Below are 24,629 nucleotides of genomic sequence, written 5' to 3' on the forward strand. Positions count from 1 at the left end.
TAGATAGAAAATCATTATTTTACAGTTTTATAACTATAAATAGTAATTACAATGGTGTGGTTATGACCTAAGGTAGACATAGACTGATGGAATACAGTAAAGAGTCATACATATAAGAAAACAATTTGTGTCACAGGGGACATTGGAGATCAGTGGGAACAGGTGGACTATATGAAAACCTCATATCATCTAATGTATAAAAATCAGCTCCAAGTATATCAGAAAGCTAAATGTAAAATCCAAAAATTGAAAATGTGAAGAAGAAAATAATAGCTGATGTTCCAAGTATTGTTCTAATCACTTCACAAAGATTAACTCATGTGAGTTTCACACAACATGAGATATGTGCTCTTATTATCCCCATTCTTTAAATGAGGAAACAGGTTCAGAGACGTTACATAATTGGTTTCAGATCACAAAGTTAACACATGGTAGAGTCTAGATGCAAATGAAGACAGCTTAGTTCTGGTGTCAGTTCCATTAGCAACTATATAATACAACATCTGTTAGAGGAGAATATTTATATAACTTAAAGTTTAAAAATGCAAAAAAAAGCACCCCAAAACACAAAACAAAAAATGTATTTTTTATTTTCTTAACAGTAAAATGAATAATAGTTCAACAGAGTAAATCACAAATGAACAAAAAGCTAGCCCACACACTTGGGAAACATGTTGCAGCACATGTAACTGAGAAATATTTATTATTAATTGTATGTAGAGAATGTTTCAAAAATGAGAAAAATACAAAAAAAAAGGTGGCGGAAGACATGAACAGGCTATTCACAAAGAAGAAGATAGAAACGGGGGAAGCTAAATAGAGGAATGCAAGTTAAAATAATATGATCTACAGAGTGTTAATCAACAGATTGGCAAAATAAATGACAGTCTGAGATTAGCAAGGTTTGCCAAGGATGTGGAGAAATGGGAAGGCTTAACCAGTGTTAGTTGGAATATAAATTGTTTCAACCATATTGAAGAGTGACATATCATGTATAGATCTAGGTAGTAACCAGATCAAGGCACCAAAAGCACAGCAGCAATAAAAAAAATAATAAAATGGATTTCATCAATTAAAAAAAACACACCACAAAACAACTTTTGCCCTTTATCAAAAAAGTGAGAAAAAGACCCCCACAGAATGGGAGAATACATTCCCAAATCATATATTTGATAATGGATTTGAATCTAGATTATAGAACTCTTAAAAAAATCAATAATAAAAATATAAGTAACCCCATTTTAAAAAGGGCAAGGATCTGAACAGACGTTTCACCTAAGAATATATGCAAATGGTCAATAATCACATGAAAAGATGCTCAACATGATCAACTATCAGGGAAAAGCAAAACTGCAATGAGATACTGCTTCACCTACTAGGATGGCTGTAATAAAAAAGATACCAAATGTTGGTTAGAATGTGGAGAAAATGGAGCTCTCATACACTACTTCTGGGAATGTAAAACGGTGCAGCCACTTTGGAAAACAGTCTGACAATTCCAAAAATGGTAAACATTCAGTTACCATATGACCCAGAAATTTCATTCCTAGGTATATACCCAAGAGAAATAAGAACTGTAAGTCCAAAAAAACTTGTACACAAATGTTCATAGCTGCATCATTCATAATAGCCAAAATGTAAAAATGAGCCAAAGGTCCAAATGAATGGATAATGTATATGTATGTAATAGAATATTGTTCAACAATAAAAAGGAATGAAGTACTGATACATGCTATAACATGAATCAACTTGGAAAATGTTATTAAGTGAAAGAAGCCAGATGCAAGGACCACATATTGTATTATTCCATTTATGTGAAAAGTCCAGGATTGAACATGTTAAATTGATGGATTTTATGGCATGTGAATTATATTTTTATAAAGCTCCTAAAATATTCATAGTAGTGATAAGTAGCAAATTTAGGATAGTGAGGAATAAGTGAAGAGAAGAGGTTGGTACTCATTTGGCTTTATTCTATAATATTTTATTTCTTAGTGGTAGAAAAATAAAGATTTTATAAAAAATGAGTTGTGAGAACCCAGTTCTAACTTCTTTTTACATAATTGTAGAATGTTATACAATAAAAGAGATAACCAGGCTATTCTAGAAAATAGCCTCTACAAACAGAATACTGAATTAAGGCTCCTTCATTGACTGTTGTTTGCTTTTTCTGATATCAATTTAATAATACTTATCTCTGAAATCAGAATTTTAGTGAGGCAGTTTTATTTGCCATTTTATTATTTTATGAGTTGTTTTATGAGAAAATTTCTTTGTGATTAAGAGTTAACATTTGTTCTGGTTAAAATGAGATTATTTTTCCTTTGTTAAAAATTTAGCAGAGTAGCCCACCTGCAATCCTGCTTACTCAAAGAAAAGATATCGTTTTGGAGACAGCTGCTATTCATAATTCTGAGTCTGGGCTTTATGGGAACTTATTAATTTGCTTAGGAACCTTTATCATGAACTCTCCCTATGTAGATTAAGATTGTCTTGGGAGTAGAGGCCATGCCTGTAGTCCAGGAAGGCTCATTCCTGAACCAGAGGTGCCCATTACTTATCTACTTGTTAATGTAGCAGAAACGCCTTTCCTGTCGTGGGGTAGAGTGGCTGGGAAAGTGCCCACGCTGACAAGCCCTTTTCAGATAGGAGGAATTCATAGTCATAACAAAAACATTTTCTTTCCCCAGAATATTGTCTCATGCTTCTCCCACTCAGGGCCTTGGCCATCATTAGGGCAGGAAAAGGACCTCAGGCCCTTGAGGTTTGTACATCAGAGTAGTAATAACGAGTGATACTAAAGCTGAGTCAAGGCAAGCTGGACTACAGTTGTGGCAGCATTCAAATGCAGTTGAAATACAGTTGCCCTGGAGACTACAGGTTAAGTAAAAGTTCTCTCTTTTAATTCAAGAGTCTATAAACATAGCAGTGACTGGAATAGTTTAAACAAAATCAAAGGATGAGAAAATGTGCTGAGCTAGAAGTTTGGGGCAGGGTGGGGCTGGGGGAGTAGAAATTGGTGCACAAAAACTCGATAGTGGTTTTCAAATTGTGGTCCCTGCATCAGTATTACTTGGGAACGTGTTGGACATATAAATTCTTGCGTCCCAACCCAGATCTACTGAATCAAAATTCTCAGGGGATAACTCCAGAAATCTGTGTTTTAACAAGACATCCAGATGGTACTGCTGTGTAACTAAAGTTTGAGAACCACTGGACTAAATTATTTTGCTTTTTTCAATATCAGGTGAGTAAGCTTGAACTTTATCCCAGGGGTAGTGGAAATTCATGGGGTATCTGTGAGCACAGTTATGGGATGATTACTGTTTTAATTAGATAGTGGAAACTTCTGCTTTATTTTTCTAGTAAAGGAATTTTAGTTTAGGAAAGTATAAAAATGCCACAATATCTAGTGATCTGATTTAATCTATACATTTCAGAAGAATATATTGGTTTGTAGTTTCTTATAATTAAATGTGAGAGTCTATTAGTTTGTAGTTTCTTTTATTTAAATGTGAGAGTTTTTGATAACTTAGTAGAACTTTGTAAATTTCAAACTTAGATGATTTTTATTCACTATAAAGTATAGAATGACTCTTATGTATGCCATTTTAGTCCATAAACTTAAATCATTTGCTAGATTTAATAGGACCTAGGTATACTTTTAAATCCTCAAGATAATTGTCCAAATACTTTAAGAAAATGGCTGAGGGTATTCCCCAGGTCACTTCACTGTGTAATTTTTTTCCCAAGTATGTTTTGCATTTTAAATGCTTTCATTTTTCCTCTTAATCTTGTTATATATCAGTAACACATGATGTGTTGGCATATTCTGGAATAACACATTTGTTCCAAGTGAAAAGGACTAGGTTCAGAAAATCTAGTCAGCCAAGAAGTTTACCCGACAGAAACCTATATTGGGTCAAAACTGGCGTGCTCACATTTTCCATCAGAATTAAAATGGAATGAAGCCAAGAAGGCACTGGGAGAAGTTTGCTGGTCTCTGCCCTACAAGAACCGCATTAACTAAATATGTCATTTAGTTCTGTAGATAGCAGACAACATGTTGAAAAAGATCTTTTACCTGTAAGTGTGAGATGGGCCTGACTGCACAAAATCTAATTGTATTATTCCTGTCCTTGAGAGTCACACGTGTAAGAGTTAAGCTTCACTAGAATGATTTTATTTTACTCTCAAATGGTCTTATTTTTACATTTAAATGGAAAGCTGGTATTAAAAATGAAATGGCATTTTTAGTCTTTAACGACCCAATCCTATAAAATATCTTAGAGCCTACTAGACTTAGATTTTATCCAAGAGTTAACTAAATTTTGGGGAACGGCAGCAGCTTTTCTGATGGGAATCAGAAGAATTGAATTTAATTGTTGCCCTGCTACTAAATACTTATGTGAGTTTGAACATAACCTTTAATGTCTCAGAGGATGAAATGATACGAGTATGTTAAAATATTGAAATAGTCCATGTTGAAAGTTGGTTTTGGGCATGGATATTGTATTTTAAAATAAATATAAAATGACTTGGAGAAGCCATTCATTTATCTTTCATTTACTATACTTTCATTACACACCTACTATCTTCTAATGTTGTAATATGCCAAGGACAATATTCCCTCATCCCATTCTGGAGGGGAGGCAGACAAATATTAATACAAGGAATATTTTAGGAACAGATAGTTATGTATCTGATTTAAAAGGAGGTATCAACTAAATACCTCAGCAGTCAACTGAGTTGGCGACTAAAGGTTGATAAGGAGTTATCTGGACAAAGGGAGGAGGTAAACAAGTTCCAGACAGGGGGACCAACATAAGCAAAATCCCAGAGAGACCTGAGAGAGCGTGGTACCACCAGAGGACTGCCGAGTTTAGTGTAACTGCAGAGTGGAAGGTGCGAGGTAGTGAGTTGTTAATTTCAGATTGTAAGAGGGGGCGGGAGATGAAGGTGGAAGAAGGCACATACTTTTTCCAAAGAGTTGCATAGATCCATGACTGACTTTTAAGGAGGAAGTAACATAATTGTATTTTCCACCACCTTCCCTTTCAGTGCGTGGCAATTCCATCCTTGTAGTTGATTAGGATAAAACTCTTGGCATTATCCGTAGCTCTTCTTTCTCTCTCACATAGTACATATAGTCTATTAAAAAATATATCAACATATCTGTACTGGGCACCCATGTGCACCACTTCAGAATCTTCGTTGAACTTACCCTCACTGCTCTCACAGCCGCAGCAGCCGGTTTCATGAAGGCTTGCCCTGCTTTGTGAAAGCAGAATTGGATCCCGCTTTACCTCTTGGCCTCCTGCCCTAGAGCTTCTTTGATGTAGTACGTGGGACTCTGGCAGGAACTGTTCTCTACTCCTACACAACTTGCAAGGAAGGGGCAGATAAGTATAGGAGCTGATGGATAATCACTTCTCTTTTTTCCCCCAGGATGGACATACTGAGACTCATGTCATAATACGCAGTGGGGATAAACTAGAAAACTCATCCTCATTTTGCCGTTTCTTGTTGTTGTTGTTGTTGTTGTTGTTTTCTTTCCTGTTTCACTGCCCTAGTCATGTACCCCTGCTTCCTGAGATGACATTCTCAAATAAACTACCTTTATTCAAATAGTTGTCATAGGTTCTACTTTCCTGGGAAACTAAGGTTATGGCAGTACCTTCAAAATATATCTTGAATCTGACTACTTCTCATCACCTCCACCAGTACCACCCACATCCAAACTACAATCAATACTTGCCTTACCTGCTGCAATCGTCTCCTTCCTAACTGGCTCCCAGCTTTTATTTTTGCCCTCTATAGTCTATTCTTGGCAGAGCAACCAGAGTAGAAGTTCCAACAAGGGCCACTAGGATCTCACTTCTTACCTACAACTATTCCTCTTGCTGAACAAATGACACCTTTTTTCCCCTCAAGGACAGCAGATGCACTTCTCTCTCGGGGCTCATACTTGCTGTTTCTTTCTAGAACACTCTTCCATTTCATAGCTTACCTTTCACCATTCTCAAAAATGACTTGTACAATGAAGAAATTCTGTCATCTTTTAAGTACCAACCATTTTTAACATGTTCTATTGCCCTTCCCTGCTTTGTTTCTCTTTATAGCACTTACCATAATTAATATACTTTCATATTTGTTTGCTTACTATCTCTTTTCCTCCAGCAACTGTAAGCTTTGTCAGTTGTCAGGACAGGAAATTATGCCTTTTTTTTTTTTCCTATTGTTACATCCTTGGGCCTAGAACAGAGCCTGGTACCTAAAAGGTGCCCAATAAATGATTGTCGAGTTAAGCAAGTGAATGAATACGTATTTTAGAAAATGAAATTCTGGGGGTGGTAGATGAGGGCAAAGGGGATTAAACATCAACTATATGGTGATGGAAAGAGAACTGACTCTGGGTGGTGAACAAACAATGTGATAAATAGATGATGTATTACAAAATTGTATACCTGACATCTTTGTAATTTTACTCATAATTTCACCCCAATAAACATTAATTAAAAACAAAAGAGAAAATGTAATTCTAGTTGTACTGTAACAATGGTTTAAAGGAAGATAGAGCCAGACAGCAGAGATCAGGAGCCTATTACCAGCAACCCAGTAAGAAATGATGAAGGCCACATTTAGCATCTTTTAAGAGCGTTAGTGGAGAGTTGAGGAAGGATTACAGAAAAATTGAGAAGATTAAGATAATTGGGTTGTTGATGGATTGGGTATTTTGGATATGAGAGGGGGCAATGTCTAGGAAGATTCTCAGGTTTCTGGCTTTGGCATTTGGGTGGATGGTGATTATGTTCAGAGATACTGAAGGGGATAGGTGGAGAAGATTCAAGGAGGAGGAAGGAGAACTTCAGATTTAAAGATGTTGAGTTTGGTGGATCAGTGAGACCTCTTAGCCTAAAAGGATAGAGACCCAGTAGTCAGTTGAATGTGTAGAACTAGAGCTCAGAAAAAGGTACTTGGATATGAACTAGTGCCTGGTAAGGGCACTGGGCCTTGATGTAGGCTAGTGATCTTACAACAATCAAACAAGGAAAAACCCTATATTACTCTGTATTCCTATACAAGCATGGGAATTATGGATGGTTGTTACTCTTTCTTTTCTAGACTTTTTTTTTTTTTTTTTTAAGTTAGAAAGAGAAAACCTTAAAAAGAGAAAAGAAAAAAAAATCTTGATTCGTTTTTGCTGGTACATTTTGACAGAATGAAAGGGCATTTATCTTAGGACGAAGTGTCTGAGTACCTTTAGAGTGCAAAGAATTTACCTTTAGCTTGTCCTGGCTAGTCTCAAACTCTGTATTTTACTTCCACAGCCATCTTCTTTTATTGAAAACATGTTGAAGTATTTTTTTCTTTCCCCTTTAGTCACCGGAAACGAGTAAGTCCTTAAGTAAAACATCCAGAATGCATGTAATGAAAAATTTCTAAATGTTTCAAGTAAGATTTCTGGTAAAAATGTGTCTGCTTAGTAATATAAATTTTAAGTTTGTTATGTTCTTCATGAACATGTTTTTCATGTATTTTTAAGCTTAGATTTTTGCCAATAGCTTTCATAGCTCTGGTGATTTTTATTACCGTATTTAGTAGAGGAGAGTTGAACATCTTGAACTGGCCTTCGCCCTAGAAATTTATTAAACAATTTGATTTCTCAAGGGGGAAACACTGTTGGAAAAGATTACTATATATAGATTTCTGGGCCAATAGAGGATAGAGATGGGAAAGATACTTCCCAAGGAAATTTATAGAAACAAAAACAAAATCATTCTGTCTGATCTTTGATTATCTTGTAGTTGGTGAGTGTACCTTCGCTCAAGGTGAAATCTTTGACTAGTTATTTGAATTTAATCCTTGCTGTTTATTCTCATGTTGACACATTGCATTATTCCAATAGGTGTTGATGATCTCATAGTCATAGCTTGCATTGGATACTCACTAGGGCACAGAGGCATTAGGGGCGCCACCGCCTGGATTGCTATCAATAAAGCATGGATTCTGAATACATACATGAGATCTAAACTAGATTGCTGACAGTGAAATTACAGTTCTTTATTGGATGGAAGAAATTCTGAGAACCACAACTCAAGGGCCCAAGGTAATTCAGATTTAATTACAAGAACCTTTTATATTTACTTAAAGGAAGCCTGAATGTATAAAGAAACTAAGAATAACTGTATTAGGGTTCTCCATAAAACAGAACCAATAGGAGACATACATATTAAAAATTATATTGTAATTTAATATATATTAAAACTTAAACATGATTCTGGAGGCTGACAAGTCCAAAGTTGGCAAGCTGGAGACCCAGGAAAGCCAACGGTGTAGTTCCGGTCCTATAGCAAGCACTCCGGAAACCCAGGAAGAGCTGATGTTTCAGTTGAGTTCAAAGGGAAGAAAACACCCCTATATCCCAACTTTAAGACAGTCAGCCAGTAAGAATTCCCTCTATTTGGGAAACAGTCAGCCATTTTGTCCTATTCAAGCCTTCAACCGATTAGATGAGTTACATTCAAATTAGGGAGTATAATGTGCTTTACACAATCTATCAAAGTAAATGTTAAACTCATCAAGAAACACACTCACAGAAACACAAGAATATTGTTTGACCAAATATCTGAGCACCCTGTAACCCAGTCAAGTTGGCACGTAAAATTAACCCTCACAATAACTATTTTTAATCTGTTCAAATTCATTTAATCAATAAGCATTTTAGGCATAGTTCTGTGGATTTAGGAGAAAGTAAGACATTTTGAGTATGTAAAGGAATAGAAGACCACATCAGGTAACCCTTAATAGAACAAAATAGACTAATACAAAATCAAGAAAAAAAAATACAGGTTCTTTTGGGTTTGCATTCTTTACCAAGACATTTTTCATGTATATTGAAGATTGGGATCAAAATGGGATTAAAATTGAGTTTTTCATTCTAAATTTTAAGCTATTGAACAGACATTAAAAAAAATATACAGTTGTTTTGTCTTTTTATTCTTATTTTATTTGTTTATATCATATATTAATCAGGAAGGTGGCAGCATAATCACAAAGTAATGAACTAATACAAGCTTAGTCTGTTAAAAAAATCATTACTATATCTAAAGGACATCACCAAAATAAATTTTCTTCAGCATTTTTGGCCCCTGAGTTGCCTTACTCTATTTTTGTTTCATATTTGTGGCCCATTTTTTATGCCAACTGTTTCTGAATTCACACAATGTAAAATGTATCTTTGTTTACTGGACATGTTGGATAAACAAAGTTTTGATTTTATTTGAAAAAGCATGTGCGTTCTTATAAACATAATATAATTATTTAGCCACAAAGTGTAACTTATTATTTATTTTTTAATTACAGTTGGTGTACAATATTATATTAGTTTCATGTGTACAGTATAGTGATTAGACATTTATATAACCTACAAAGTGATCTCCCCGATAAATCTAGTGCTCATCTGATAACATATTAAATATTCATTACAGATGTTCCCCCTCTCACCATCACACCTGTATCCAGTCCCATCCAATCTTTAGGAAAAATACAAGGCAATTGAGGAAACAATTTTAAGAATTTGATAACTGTGTTTGAGTTATTTAGACATTTTAGAGTCAAATACAAAACCAAAACTATTTATTTTTAATTAAAACATTTAAAAACATTTATATGACTTAAGAATTCTGAATTTGGCTCATATTGGAAATGACAGAACTAGGAACTCCATTAAATAAGTATACTCATTTTCTTAATATTTATGTCTTAATTTCTCCAAATTTGATATATCTCTTATTTCTGGTTACACGATGATGACAAGATAGCTACTTCCACAATACAGAGACTTTATAAAGGTCCTTTTATAAACTATATGTTTATCTCTCTTGATTGAGGAAACAAAAATTGTAAGAGAAAAGGGGGGGAAAATCATTACTGTACACCTGGAAATACAAATGTATGTTTCCGTCTTTCACCTTTCTCAGCTTGATTCCATGAATCAGATGTGGTGCGTTTTGGAGAGATTTGTTCTCAGTGAGTTAATATTTGACTTGCCAGGCCGTTTGCATTTCCTAGGCTGACCTTGGGAACACCAGCTTTGCCATGATATTTTGTGGGCATCTTCTTCTTTTGGGCAACTAGGAAATATCTAAGGCTATGGCTTCATCAGGAGAAGCCTATCTCTGTGATAATAGTCCCTAACTTCAGTGTGAGATTGGTGCAAAATGCCACACTGGTGAATGTTTTCTTTGAAGAGTCAAATCCAGTGTGAAAACCTTTTTTTTTTCTTCTTTTTTTTAATGAAAAAAGTTTGTGGTATTTTCATAATAGCTGGGCCTGCTTTATTGATTTAGATCAAAATCATTTCCTCCCAACATCATAACTATTTTTAGTGTTCAGTGGTGCAGAAGACATAAAGAGTTAGTGAAATGTTTTGCATCATTCAGAATTAAATGAGTGATAAAAATGAAAATATCTCCAACAGAGGTGATACTATGAAGAACTTATCAAGGCAAAAAATAAAAGGAGCTACACAATAAGAATTGTCTTATGTTTTAATGACATGAACCATTCGGATAAACATCTAATACAAAACTAAATGTTTACAATTCTACTTAGTCTCTCCATGCCTACTCCACACTGGAGGCTTGATTGTTTTGTTTTTTGTTTTTATATTTCAGGGAAAAGAAACACAACTTCTCTTAATGTTTAATTAATGTTTATGAAGTCCTTTGACAATTAAGGGCTCATTAAAATTCACTTCAAAAGAGAAGAGATAGAAACACTTTTAAGACCAAAGCAGAATGTGGTGGCAAGTAGAAATTCACATCTCTTTTTTTGTTGTTGTGAACTGTCAAGTCAGAAACTGCAAATGAACTAAAATTCTTTTTACAATGAGCCTAGGTAGTAGTTAGAATGTAATAGACACATTTAATTATTATGTGGGACTTTCTAACTTTGCATTAACTATTGTCTTTGATGAGTGTCTTTTTTGTAGCTACTAGGAAATGATACTTTTATATGTATGGTATATCACAATGGGTAGGAAATCAGGCTTTTGAGTCAAAATTTTGATGTTTAAGTCTCAGTTTCAACTTTTTCTAGCCTATAATCTTGAGCAAGTTCTCACTGCTTTTGTATTGTTATGTGGGGGAATAATACTACATGACTCAGAAGCTTGTTGGAAGAAGCAACTGAGTAAATACATGAAAAACATTTAGAATGGTTCCTGGAGCACTGATTTCCTCTGTTTTGAGTATCTTTATTTTCAATTTATACTTCTTTGGTGCTTGTTAGGGCCCTTAGGAAAGTCTTCATTTTCCCTTGGCTAAGGTGATACAAAGGAGTAGTTAATGAATTCTCACTCCTGATGGGTAGCATTTTAGCTTCCTTTTTCATTTCAGTTTTTCTTCTTTCCTTCTTCCCAAGATCCTAAGGCTCTGTGCCCTGCCACTTCCAGTTACTTTGGACCACAGCTGTTCTCTTGGTCCAACTATGACACACAGACTAGACCGAATGCCTGCACATATATTCATTTACTTTTTAAAGCGTGGTCTTTTATGAAGGAGGAATTGCTAAAGTTCAGCAAGGTATTTTGCAGCTAGAGCAGTTATACTATTTTTGCTGTTACATGTAAATCATTATTATTTGGTAATGGAAATAAAGAAATACCTGGACGTGAAATTAGATAATGGCCTAGAAAGTTATTTGCCTGCTCAATATTATTTTAAATATGAAAGAGAAGTAAATATTGGGATGAGCAGAGAAGTAATAAAACATCAATCTACATATTTCTCTTTCTATGTGGCTTAACGTTTGCAGAAGTAAGCACTGACCTGGAAACAAAAAATTTGTAGTTCTGTTGATAAATGTGTTTCTCTAAAGAACATTCCATGTATTCTTAAGTAATTTACCATCCTACTTTACACACTGTAGGTCATAAGATTAAATTTGTCTTTGTAAAGTGCTGAGTTGCTGTTATTGCACTCAAACCTTATCTTTAAGACAAGCCTCATAAATTTAATAATAATTAGTCATAGTTTCCACTGGAATTTTTACTGCTTTCAACATCTGTTCTCCGCAGTCTATATGCAAGGTGTTGGATATATTTCACAGTAACTGAGTAAACTTGCACATCTAATGATAGTTTTCTATTGGAAAAGTGATTACTACATTTATGTTTTTTGAGAAGACGGTAGTGAATCTGCTGTGATTTATTCTTTAGTTTTTTAAGATGCATCACAGGGAGACTTTATTTTCACTTATTATACGCACACGATACAGTATAGATTAGTAATGACCCTGATGTTAGAACATGATCCTTTTACCACTGAATGGTTGTTGTGTAGTTGAATGTTTACTCCTAGTTTTTTGATTGTTGTTAAATCTGCCTTTGTAATTCTTAGCCATGTAGTCCTCATTTTGGAATGGAGACTCTTTAGTTCAGGCAGTCTAACTAATTATTTCTACATTTTAAGTAGACACTCAGTGCATTAGTACTGATCTGCTTCTTGGTGTATGCTGTAGTCAGGCTCTGTCTCCCAGCTCAGTGTGGTCCACAGTTTCTTTCTCCCATCCAGCCACTATCTCAACCTGCAGTCCATTTCCTTTCTAGTTGTAGGTGCCAAGAGCTAAAGGATCAAAGTTGTTGTCTAATGCAAAGAGAGAAGGAAGAGAAGGAGATCAGATGTTAAACTACGGATGTCCTGCAATTATAAAACAGGCTTAATTTTTGTGTGTGTGAATGGCAGAATGTTCAGAAGGCATAAAAAAGAGTTTCTAAGTTGTGTGCAGAAATGGAAATGTTCAGTGAAAATGTTCAGGACTCGATTTGCAGCCTTCATTTCACCACACGTGTAGTAAAATTTCAGGATGAACTGATGCTTTGCTTTAGGTATAAGTTTATTTTGTGTTCTGCAGGAATCCATTCTGACTCCCTTAGTATTAGTGGAACACTCTAGAAACGTCTTGCACTGTAGTTGGCTTACCTTTTAGTCCATTATAATAATGAATATATTTGTTCATATAAAACTACTAGAAAAGTTATAATCTAGCTTTTAAAACATTGATTTTTATACTCAAAACTTAAACTTCTTTCCTTCAAAAATTTGCAAAGCCTAAAATCAGAGTTGAATGCATATGTAAGCCAGTTAATATTCTTTGGTCACAAATTTCAGCTAATAATAATATACAAATTGTTCACATTTATATGGGGACAAACTCTGTTTAAGGTACTGTTCTAGTCATTTTACATGTATGAATGAATAAATACTGCCATTATCCTCATTTTACAGATGAGGAACTAGAGGTTCATGGTGGTTAGTAATTACTCTGAGGTCACACAGCTAATTATTCTAATAATCAGTTGGGTGACCCCATGTAAATAAACTATGCTACTTGCAATACGAAGGTGATAGTTGATAGGCTAGAATATATGTGTGCAACTAACTATTGTTCAAGGTAGGATAGCAGCTATAACATGGTAAAGTTCCACAGACACTAACAAAGATGCGTATATTTCTGATTGTGAAATGGAACATAGATGATGAAGGAGAGGGAGGCTATTATGGGCTAAAAGAATATTATGAGCAAAGGCATGGGGATAGAAAAAACGTGGTGTGTATAATAGGAATGAGGTATGGACAGGGAGAACCATGGTAGGAGATGAAGTTGGAAAGATGTTGGATCAATTCATGAAGAACCCTGAATGCCTTCCTAAGAACTTTAGAACCATTAGAGCCTTTTGTTTATTTTGCTTTTGCAGGTTTGCATGTGTGCTGTTATTTTTAGAAGACAGCAGGGCAAAAATGGATTATAGAAGTGGGGAGGGATCAGAAAGCAGAACAGTAGTACTGGTTACGGGCAGGGATAAAGAGGATAGACAGGAGGGGCTCCAGCCATTCCCTTGTATTTTGCCATGAGGGAACACGGCAGATTTGAAAAACCTATTCTAGCTACTGGGGGAGAAGAAATCAAAGCTAACACACACCTGCTAATGGTGACACATCATCATCATCATCATCATCATCATCATCATCATCACCAGTAGGTGATTTGGTTAAAGCAGTTATATAGCGAAAAATCTCAGCACAGCCTATGACCATTTATTTGAGCCTCAGTCATTTATAAAAATGGGAAAAATTGTACTCGTCTTGCTGGTAAAAATTTTATGAAAATATGTGAAAGCTCTTAGAACTTTTTTACCTGTGGTAAGTACTCAGTAAATAGTAGTTTTCTTTCTTTTATTTGTGGATCATTTCAGCAGTTGTTACTTACTTGCCTGAAGCATGTACAGCAGCACACTGTGATAGCCTTCGTATACGGTAAAAGGTTAATTGACAACAAACCACTTTCTGCATACAACTTGGAGATTGTCTTCTTACATTTTAAAGTGAGTGTCCCTATTACCTGTATATGCTTTTCCTATTAAAAATAGGACGTTAGAGTTCAGTGAAATTACGTGTTTCCCCAAAAATAAGACCTAGCCAGACCATAAGCTCTAATGCGTCTTTTGGAGCAAAAATTAATATAAGACCTGGTCTTATTTTACTATAAGACCGGGTATAATATATAATGTAATGTAATATAATATAATATAATATAATATAATACTGGGTCTTATATTAATTTTTGCTCTGAAAGGTGCATTAGAGCTGATTGTCTGGCTTGGTCTTATTTTCGGGGAAACACGGTAAATATTATAACTAACTTTACATGATTATATATCTGAGGTAAATGATTAAATGTAGGCTAATTATGAATCTTCGTTAACACTTTATGTAGATGTGATAGAATGCAATGTTATAATTTTTGAATTTGTTAAACGTGTACATGCTTATGTAAGTATCTTGCAAAATGTAAGATGCCGTAAAGATATACAATATTGTTAAAAAATAGTAGCTAATATTACCTAGCAGTTGGTTATAACTTGTAAAGTGAATTGAATATGGCATACATGCCATACTATTTTTAAGATACACTCATGTAAAATGCTCTGAAGCAAAGTTGATATGACATACTAAACAGCTCTAATATGAGTAAATAATATTGGTGATGCATAATCTTCTGTACTGTTATTTCTTTGAACAGTGCCACATTTATTTATCAGCACTGGCAAGAACCATGATAATGGAATGTCTACATGTCTTTTCTTCCTAATAGTGAAATCATTTTATAAAACAAATTAGAAAGTGGCTAAAATTGACTGAAAATTGGAAATATGAATTTTTACCAACAGGTATTACCACTATAAATACCAGTAGGTCATTTATCGTGCTGTTGAAAATAAACCTGTGTATGTATGTTTTTTTGTTTTGTTTTGCTTTGTTTTGTTTTGTTTTGTTTTTAACTGGGTATGTCTTTAAATTGATTCTGGATTCTGGTAGTGACTTTATAAAACCTTATGTAGTTGGAGTGAAAGGTGTATCCTTTTCTGTGTTATAAACCTCACAATCTTTACTGTCAAGTTTTAAGACGTGGAGTTCTGAAAAATGAAGGGGACTAATATTTATCGGACCTTTATTCTATCTCAGTCACTGGGCCCTGTGCTAAGTGCTTTTTTTGGACTTCTTTTAATCCTAAGAACAACCATGTCAGAAGTAGACATTATTATTCCTGTTTTCAAAATGGAGGAATGGCGATCTAGAGAAACTAATGAATTTGCCCAAAGGCATACAGCTAATTAGTGGAGCTGGGCATGACCTCCAGCTCTGTGATCTCTTTTGTAAATGCTATCCAGGTTACATTGGTGTTAAAGACAATGTTTAGGACCTTCCTCTCACTCCATGTCCCAACGTTCCACTCCATATTAACAGAAAATATAATTTAATTGAATTGGCTCTGTCAAAATCTTTCTTTCTTTCTTTCTTTCTTTCTTTCTTTCTTTCTTTCTTTCTTTCTTTCTTTCTTTCTTTCTTTCTTTCTTTCTTTCTTTCTTTCTTTTTTTAAGTAAAAGATAATTTTACCTTTTCTATCCCCTCCTTTCTTTAAAGTTTATTGGGGTGACAATTGTTAGTAAAGTTACATAGTTTAGGTGTACAATTCTGTAATACATCATCTATATATCACATTGTGTGTTCACCATCCAGAGTCAGTTCTCTTTCCATCACCGTATATTTGACCCCCTTTACCCTCATCACCACCCTTTTCCCCCACTCCCCTCTGGTAACCACTAAACTATTATCTGTGTCTATGAGTTTTTGTTTCTTCATTTGTTTGTCTTGTTCCTTTGTTGTTTTCAGTTTTATGTCAAAGTCTTTCTTAAAGTAGAAAACTATATGGCTGGGGGGCAAAAGGGGTGTCAGAAAAATTGAGCTGCGTTTTTGCATAGAGTTAGAGAAAAGCTTGTCACTATGGTCAACGTTTCAGTGTTCAGATATGGAAAAGGAAAGAAAACACACAAAAGAAACAAAAAATATTGCCTATGATAGCTTACTACCAAAAATCAAAGAAACAAACAGGAAGTCAACCAGGATTGATTAGTGCCATATTTGACAGACGATTTTTCTCTTTTTAATTACTTTTGTGAGAATGTGAACTTTTATTATCTGTTTGTTTTACCCTCATGTTAATGGCTTATTTCTTTTTTTTCTCAAGTGTTTGTCAACATTTCATAGCTGGCAGCATCTAAGTGGTACTAGCTTAATTATGGTTCTGTACTTTAGTTGTGCCATTTAAAGTCCGATTAAAAGTATTAAAGCATAAATTTACATTACTAATTGCATTCTCATGTATTTGTCACACCTACTTTTATGAGCAATCTAGTGTTTCTAAGTGAAAATCTCTCTTTAAATCTCAGAAGGTTTCAATAATTACATATATTTTCTTCTTCATTTTTTTCTTCTAAATATCACCTCTTATTCTCTTTTCTTCCATCATTGCAAAATTTCTGAACTTATTTTAAAAGAATATATAAATTGTATTCTCTAATTCTAATGACCAGTAGTCGTTCACCTAGTGTGACAGTTCTCAAACTATGATTTGTAAGCTTAATACTAATGATATATTATTAGCATTTGCACTGATGGTACAAAAGAAATAGTGGATAGAACTGCTGGTGGAACCTTAGTACAAATCAAGACAGAACACCAAACTGTATCCATATTCTTCACTGCCATGTACTCACAGTAAAAAATGACCAACAAAACACCAAACAAAAAAAGCTAGCTTTATTTAATAACATTGTGAATGAAATGGTAAAAATTATTAATTTTATTAAATACTAACCTCTGAGTAAATGTCTTTTTAATATTCTGTGTGACAAAATGTGAAATGTACATAATGAAATTCTTCAGCATACTGAAGATTAATGGTTACCTTGAGAATTTTTTCATGAAATACAATTTTTACTAGAGGGAATGACTGACAAACTATATTTATTCATATATGGGTATTAGCAGACATAGTCTCAAAAATGAATGAAGTGGGTCTGTCACTTGAAGGAAGATAGCTGACAGTATTTATTGCGAGTGGTAAAACTCAAACTTTAAAAAAAAAATTAGGATTTTGGAAAGCTTGTCATCACAGAACTGATCTGCATAACTGAGTGAACCAATATTTTTTTCTCCAGATGATCGTTGCCCATCGTTTCATAAGCATTTGTATGTAAAAAATCCATTCAAAGTATGTGATAGACAGTAGATTTTAATGTATCAGAAAATGAAAATTTCATTGATAGGATTTCAGATTCTACATTGTATTGAACCTTTAAGACACTCCTACTTGTTTAGTTCTTATGTAGTATCAAAAATTATCACTATTATATGAAAAGGTTATTAAAATATTCCTGTTTTCCAGCTACATACATGTGGCCATATATTCTTCATACATGTCAACCACAGCAACATGTTGCAATAGATTTAATGCAGAAGCAGATATCTAATTTCTTTTATTAAGTCAGACATTAAATAGATTTGCAAAAATGTAAAACAGTGCCACTTTTCTGGTTCACTATTATTTTCTAACAAATTATACATATTTGAAAAGAGTTTAGTTTTAATTTCTTACATGGTAAATATTGATAACTGTAATAAATACAAACAAAATATTAGGTGTCCTCAATAATTTTTAATTTTTTCAAAAGGGTCCTGTGAACAAAATATTTTTGAGAACTGCTGTCTAGAGGAGTCATTTCTCTAAACGTCACAGACACCAGAGCTTGCATCCCACCTTTGCCTGTTGCTCACTTGTTGTCATCAGGTTAAATAACCTCTCCCAGCCCTAATCCCTTCATCTATAAAATGAGTATTTTGAGGATTGTATTATATGAAATTTATAAACACAAAATAGGGGATAGGTCAATGATTACATCTTATTTAATCCTCTGAAAAACTGCTTGAAGTGTGAGTACGATTACTATGAAATGTTTTAGACCAAAGAAATTTAAGAACTTGCCCAAGGTAATGCGACTAATAAATGGCGGAATTGGGATTCTCATAGTTTATAAGTATAATGTTCAGTACCCTCCTTTCATGCTATAGATATGAAGAAATAATGTATCAAAAAAAGTAGAAGTTCTGTAGAACCATCATGTGTTTGAAGTCAAAGAGAGGTTAGAGAGCATATCTTCCTACCATCTCATTTTTACTGATATGGTAATTTAAGATACACAAATATACTATTGTGACCCCTAAATTGCTTTGAACCTGGCATCATTCTTCACATAATTGTTCTTATCCTTTCTTGGCCTCCTTCGATTCTTCTTTGCTTCGCCAGGCTAAGAGAACTCAAGTATCTTTGGCAAGAACAATACTTAACCCACACAGATGCCAATGAAAACAAAAACACAAAAAGCAAATGAGAAGAAGAATGAAAGTTTATGGTAAATAGCCATAACCTTCTATGATTACTGACTGATTTTCATTACCTCTGTTAGGAACAAAATTTTTAAAAGACTTTTTTTTCAGGCCTTAGGAACGCAGTACTTGTCTGAAATTTAGGTGAAGTGATTTAAAAAGGGGGTGTCGGGGGACACTTAATACTGTAAGAAAAAAAGCAAAAGGAACTGGAAGTGTTTGAAACAGGAAAATTCATGGGATAATCTGGATCAGACAACCCATCTTCTCTAATCAGATTCCAGGATAACTATTTTTTGGTGGTTTCTAGAGAGGAGGGCATAGTACTCTTATGCATGCTGATGCTACCTCTCTTCACCCACAATCCTAAGATACCTTATGGAGGATGGAATTACGGTTTTGGTACCACCACTCTATGATGCTTATTCTTTTTGTGTTTCTTCATAATTTGTTCCCATTTTACTATTACTAAGAAGAATTAAAAAAAACCTTAATCGATTGAGTTAATATGCTGTATCAGAGTAAAATTCAATATTTATTTAACTATAGTTTGTGTAAATACTAAGCTCAAGGGAAATGAAAGTTATTTGCAGACTACTTGATTATGTTAGTTTAATTTTGGAAATTCACAGCTGCTGTTCATTTTTGGCTTTGTGTCCTGTTAATTTTTTCCTTTTCTCTATTATTTTCCTTTCTCTAATTTAATATGGTCTAGTCAAATCTCTTTCCCAGTAAACTCATTAATGCAACTCACAAGCATAAATGATTCTATGTGTGCAATATTCCCTAAATATGTAAATGTAGATGTCAGGCTTATAATCTGCTTGAAATTAGGTGGGTAAAGTCAGGGATACCCATCCTGACAGGGACATCCACATCTAATATATAAAGACATACATACTTAGCTGTGAATGATTTCCTGTGTTTGTAGCCAGGCAGGCTTGCATTTATTTTTATTCCTCCTGTCCATGAATGATTATGTATGATCTTGGGAAATACGAGGTTAGATGTTCTTTTCCCAAATTCTTTATTAGGTCAGGGAAGTAGCTGGAAGTCGTTAGAGGTCTCACATGTTACAGAGTTTTGAAATGTTTTGGTTACCAGAGCAGCCACTACTTTCTGCACACGAATCCTTTCTTTAGAAACGCCCATTATCACTCTCTTTGTTACCCATCTAGGGAATGTGGTCATGGGAAAATCATCACTGTGTGGCACTACGAGATCATGGTGTTGACTCAGGGTCATTTCCTTCACACTCCATTTCTAATCTGGACAGGTATGTTTGGCTGAGTCTTTTCTAGTGAGCTAATTGATTCATCGGTATTCCTTCCACAAACATATCCTGAGAACCTATGTTTACTGCCTAAGCCTTATTTGGTAAATCAGCAGTATGCTGGTTTTCCAAACAAAACATTCTGGAGATTTCCAAGTCAGTAGCATAGCGAAGGCTAGAAATCATAATTCCTACATGTGTTTGGAGTCTAGTTATCCTGTTACACATGTGACATGGCCTGTTGTAAGAATTGGTACTTGGTTATGTGTTTTGTATATGTTACTACATTTTTTTCAAGTTACTACATTGTGATAAAAAGGCACAAGTGTAAACATCCCAGGTTTTCCTTTCAAGGTTCCTTTTCCCTTTCTTCCCAGTACACTCATTTTCTGTTTGTCCTAAAACCTTCTTCAGATGGGCTTATCTAGGCTGGGAAAACTACTCTCTGTTCATAACCCATGAAGGCAAACCATTCTCTGTGAGAGAGACTGTGGTCCTGGGTGTGTGAGAAGAGATGGGAGCCAGCAGACAAATGGCAGGGGAGCACCGCTAAGATGACAAGCAAGGATAAACGCTCACAGTTAGGAGGTGTGTGTTGAGTGGAGGGGGACAAACAGGGACATGCCACACCTGTTGTTTCCTGTCTTCTCAGTGGGAGTGGGGAGAAAGAAAGGAGACATCTGGGTATTCAGGAATATTGAGGTTTTTGAGAAGCTGTTGGGGGCTGGAAAGCAAATGAAGAAGGAAGGCAGAGAAGGATCTCAGATCCAAAAAGCATCTTCTGCTCATGCACTGCAGTAGAGAAAAAGCCTGCCGTGCATTGTGGAACATTGGTGGTAAAGGTCTCTTTGTTTGCTGCTTACTGACGACAAAAGTAAAGCTGAGAAACATGACATGTGTAGATAGAAAATCTGCAAGCAAATTTATCAGCCGCTACCAGTACTGCACTCAGAGTGCCGCAGTATGTCCTGCTCTGAGAAGTAGCTTGCTGTTCCAGGCATGAGATGGACTGAGAAGAAGAGAAAGGAAAAATGTTTTTAAAGTTTCAGTTGTTTTTATTGTTAGCTGGCGGGTTATTCAGTAGTGAGACATTTTTTAGGTTTGGAAAATACCAGGAACATTTGGTGAGAAGAGACAGGGTTTCTGGGAATAATTTGTTCCTTGTGGATCCTCACTGTGGTCATAATTGTGGGGTGTGTATATGTGTAAAAAGAAAGGATTATATAAGTACTGAATCACATTGTTAATGTGATTTTTCTGGATCATTAATAAACATAAGAAATCTATCAATATTAGGTCATTTTGCTGGTAGGCAAAATTTTTCTAGTCTTGTTTGGAAACCCAGTTATTTAATGGCAAGACTTTCCTTCCAGTCATTATTGTTTTTATAAGTTAAGAACATGCCACTTTTCAGTTGTTGTTTATGTTTAATAGGGATTTTGAATGACTACACCGTTTTTTTAGGGTAAGCACTGGTAATTTCAGATTTGATGTACTACTGCCATCTATATAATGGTTTTCTCATGACCAAGTGGACATTACTGTGAACCAGTTACTCTTAAGCAATTGTGACTGCTATCCTGACATTTAATTTCTTTGTGGGTTGTCATAGTCTTCATGATGTGACACAAACTTATGTATGTTGATATTGAATATTTTATTGTTGTTCAACCTGATATATTATCAGTGGAACAGAACAGGAGAGGTGATACTGGAGAAAATATTAAAGGTTTGCTCAGAGGTAGCAGTGAGGTTGATGTTACTAGCAGAGATGCTTTTGAACAATACTGCTAAAAAAAAAATAGATCTAATGAGATTTGTGATGTTTTTTCAAAGTAGTCAGCATTATTGTATCAGGGAGCGTTTGTAATGCCCACAAGAATGTGTTGGTAGAGGGATCAGATTCCAGGCTAACCTTCAGTGGCTTTCAGTAGTTGACATAACACACACCTGTGTCTTCTCTTCTCTGACCTCAGAATTGTTTTGAAAAGCTTCTGACATCTGGAAGTGTGAAAAAAGAGCAGGTTTTGATTTGTTTTCTGACAAGGAGGAAAAATAAGTTCTAAATTGTGTGTTTTGCCTATGTATGGTACTTGAAGTAAGAGCCTTGATTTATCTTATATCCTTCCAATCAACTGTGTAATAAAACCTCCAGGGTTCTATGATAGATTAGTGTTTTTCTTAAAACATTTTAACATGCTACAGATAGAAATATGTATATATATTTACATGTAAAATAGTACTCGTGTTTCTTTTTCTTGGGAGGAGTCATTTTAGAAATGCTCAAAATAGTTAAATTGTTCGTGAGCAGCAACAGTGCTGATAAAGAAAACTGACCTAATTTAACTTTTCCTTTTACATAGTGATAGATAATAAAGCTTTCCTTGATAAACATACATTTGCTCAGCATCAGTATTACTGTAAATGTTGTCATGTAAGAGAAAAAATCAAGTATGGGTAAATTTCCTTTGAATTCACACTACTCTGCCAATAACTTTGATAACTTGTTGGCCTTTTAAAATATAGGTTATAATATATATGTATATATTATAGTTATATTAATATAAAATAAAATGTTTAATGTTTTCATAGTTCAGCATCCTTGGGATCCTAGATCGATTTTTATTAAATTCACAGATTTTTCTTTTCAAAATTAAGTTTCACTTGGTTTGGCATCAGAAACTTATTCTTTGCAATCTGTTTAATTGAGTAGCTTCTGCTGTTTATCCTAAAATGTAGATAAATGGCTTTCAGCACACTGTTTATAGTTTAATAGTTCCTAAAGTGAGTCAACATTATCTGCTAGCGTCCACGTGTCATAACTAATGATCCCTCTGCTTATACTTTCTTTCTAGTGAGGAGACACTGAATTCTACAAAGGCAAGAAGCCTGGCACAGTTGGGAGGTGGTGTTCAGGATGGCGCCTATTGGCTTTTTTTCCCTTATTGGTATGAAATGGGAAGAGAAGTATGTGCTTCACCACGATTTTAGCGTGCACAGAAGCTGTCACAAAGTGCTGTATTCTAAGGGCTGGGTGAAAAGGTTTTAGAAATAGCTGTTAGAGGTATTTGTTTGATTCCAGATTATCTGTCTAATTAATAATCAGCACAAATGTAATACTTCTCCGGTCAAGCTCTTTGATGGAGACAGGGAGCCACTAGGAAATTTTCATACTACTACCAAACAGGAACTATGGTTTTAATGATGGAAGCATATATTTTTACTCTGCCAGGAAAGATGGAGAGAAAATAATTTTGTTAACTAATCATTTGTCATACATTGGGCTTATTCATTCTGAAAGATCATCATGCTCTTTCCTTAAGGAAAACAAAACAAACAAAACAAAAAACAACTAGGAGACTTTGTTCGTAATGAGGATCAACGGGCCTAGTGACCCTAATAGTTAAAGCGGACAATCTGTAATTCATGAAATAATAAGAGTTCTTGCCTCCCATACCAAATTATTTTCTGGTATTTTAGGTAGAGAATAGGGCATTTTGAAGGTAAACGTAGAGAATGGTTTCTTTATAGCTCAAGTACCAACTCTAGCATTTTGGCAAAATATTTTGTTTGATGTCCTATGTTCTTGATGAGCGTGGAAGACTTTCTAACTGAAATGGCCACTTAAGATAGCATTGTCCTTTATCCCATATTAGTATTATTATTGTTTGGGAGCACTTTGGTTATTTAAATGGAACATGATTTAAGTATGTATTTAACTTCTTGCTCTGATATTGAAATTCAAGATCATATACCCAACTTATCAAAACATTTCGGGGCGAAAAAATATAACACACCCAGATACATCTGCATTTTGTTGATATGGCTCAAAACACAGAAACATGTGAGGAAAGGGTTTATGAGAGGTAATTATTTTTCATGTAGAGTCGTTGATTCAGGTTTTTTGTTCTTTTTTTGATGTTTATTGTGAGGCCCATATTTATTAAAAAGAGGAGGAAGGAAACATTTTGACCTAAGAATATGGGTGGGTACATTATTGGCATAAATGAGGAGATATGAATTGGGTAAGGTAAATAAAGAAGGAAAATTTAAAGGTAAAATCAATAAGGCTGTTCAGAGCCTGGGTCACTGAGTCTACTAGGCTTTATACAATTAAAAATAAAAAATAAGATTGCTTTAGAGAACGTTTTAAAAATGAAGCCATTTGTTTATCAAAAAGGGACAGCTTGAACAGCGGACCAGAATGTTCTAAAGTGTGCCAGACACAGATTTCAGATAACACAATCATTATAATAACATAGTCTCAATTCAGACCTTTCTTCAGTGTTTCTGCCCAAAAGTCAGCAAGACTGTCCTTTGGCAACCTTATTCCTATAAATCAAAGCAAAGTGGATGGTGGTTCTGAGTCTCAGCACTATTTTAATGGCCAATTAAGTATAATTTCAGAAAAATAATTTTTTGTCTTAAATTATCAAGAGTGTATTAATATTGCGAATCACATACATACCCAGGACCTAATTCAATCATTCTGTTTTACTTTGGATGCACAAACGAGATTATGGAAATAGAATAGTAACGTAACATTTTGTGGCATACTTCCTAAA

The 24,629-nt window shown here is 34.6% G+C and overlaps 1 protein-coding gene across 8 annotated transcripts in view; it reads left to right on the forward strand.

The window, feature by feature from the left end:
• Window positions 1–24,629, forward strand: part of BMPR1B (bone morphogenetic protein receptor type 1B) — a 371,022-nt gene that overhangs the window by 282,401 nt on the left and 63,992 nt on the right. Inside the window, exon 2 of one of the 8 annotated variants that reach the window (XM_074323321.2) lies at window positions 7,910–8,110. The exons of the other annotated variants lie outside the window; for them this stretch is intronic. The gene's annotated coding sequence lies outside the window, so the exon portion shown is untranslated. The remainder of the gene's footprint in view (window positions 1–7,909; window positions 8,111–24,629) is intronic. 8 annotated transcript variants of the gene reach the window in all.

Source organism: Rhinolophus sinicus, chromosome 1, assembly GCF_057876585.1.
Source record: "Rhinolophus sinicus isolate RSI-liver-muscle chromosome 1, RSI-T2T, whole genome shotgun sequence".
Taxonomy (NCBI): Eukaryota; Metazoa; Chordata; class Mammalia; order Chiroptera; family Rhinolophidae; genus Rhinolophus; species Rhinolophus sinicus.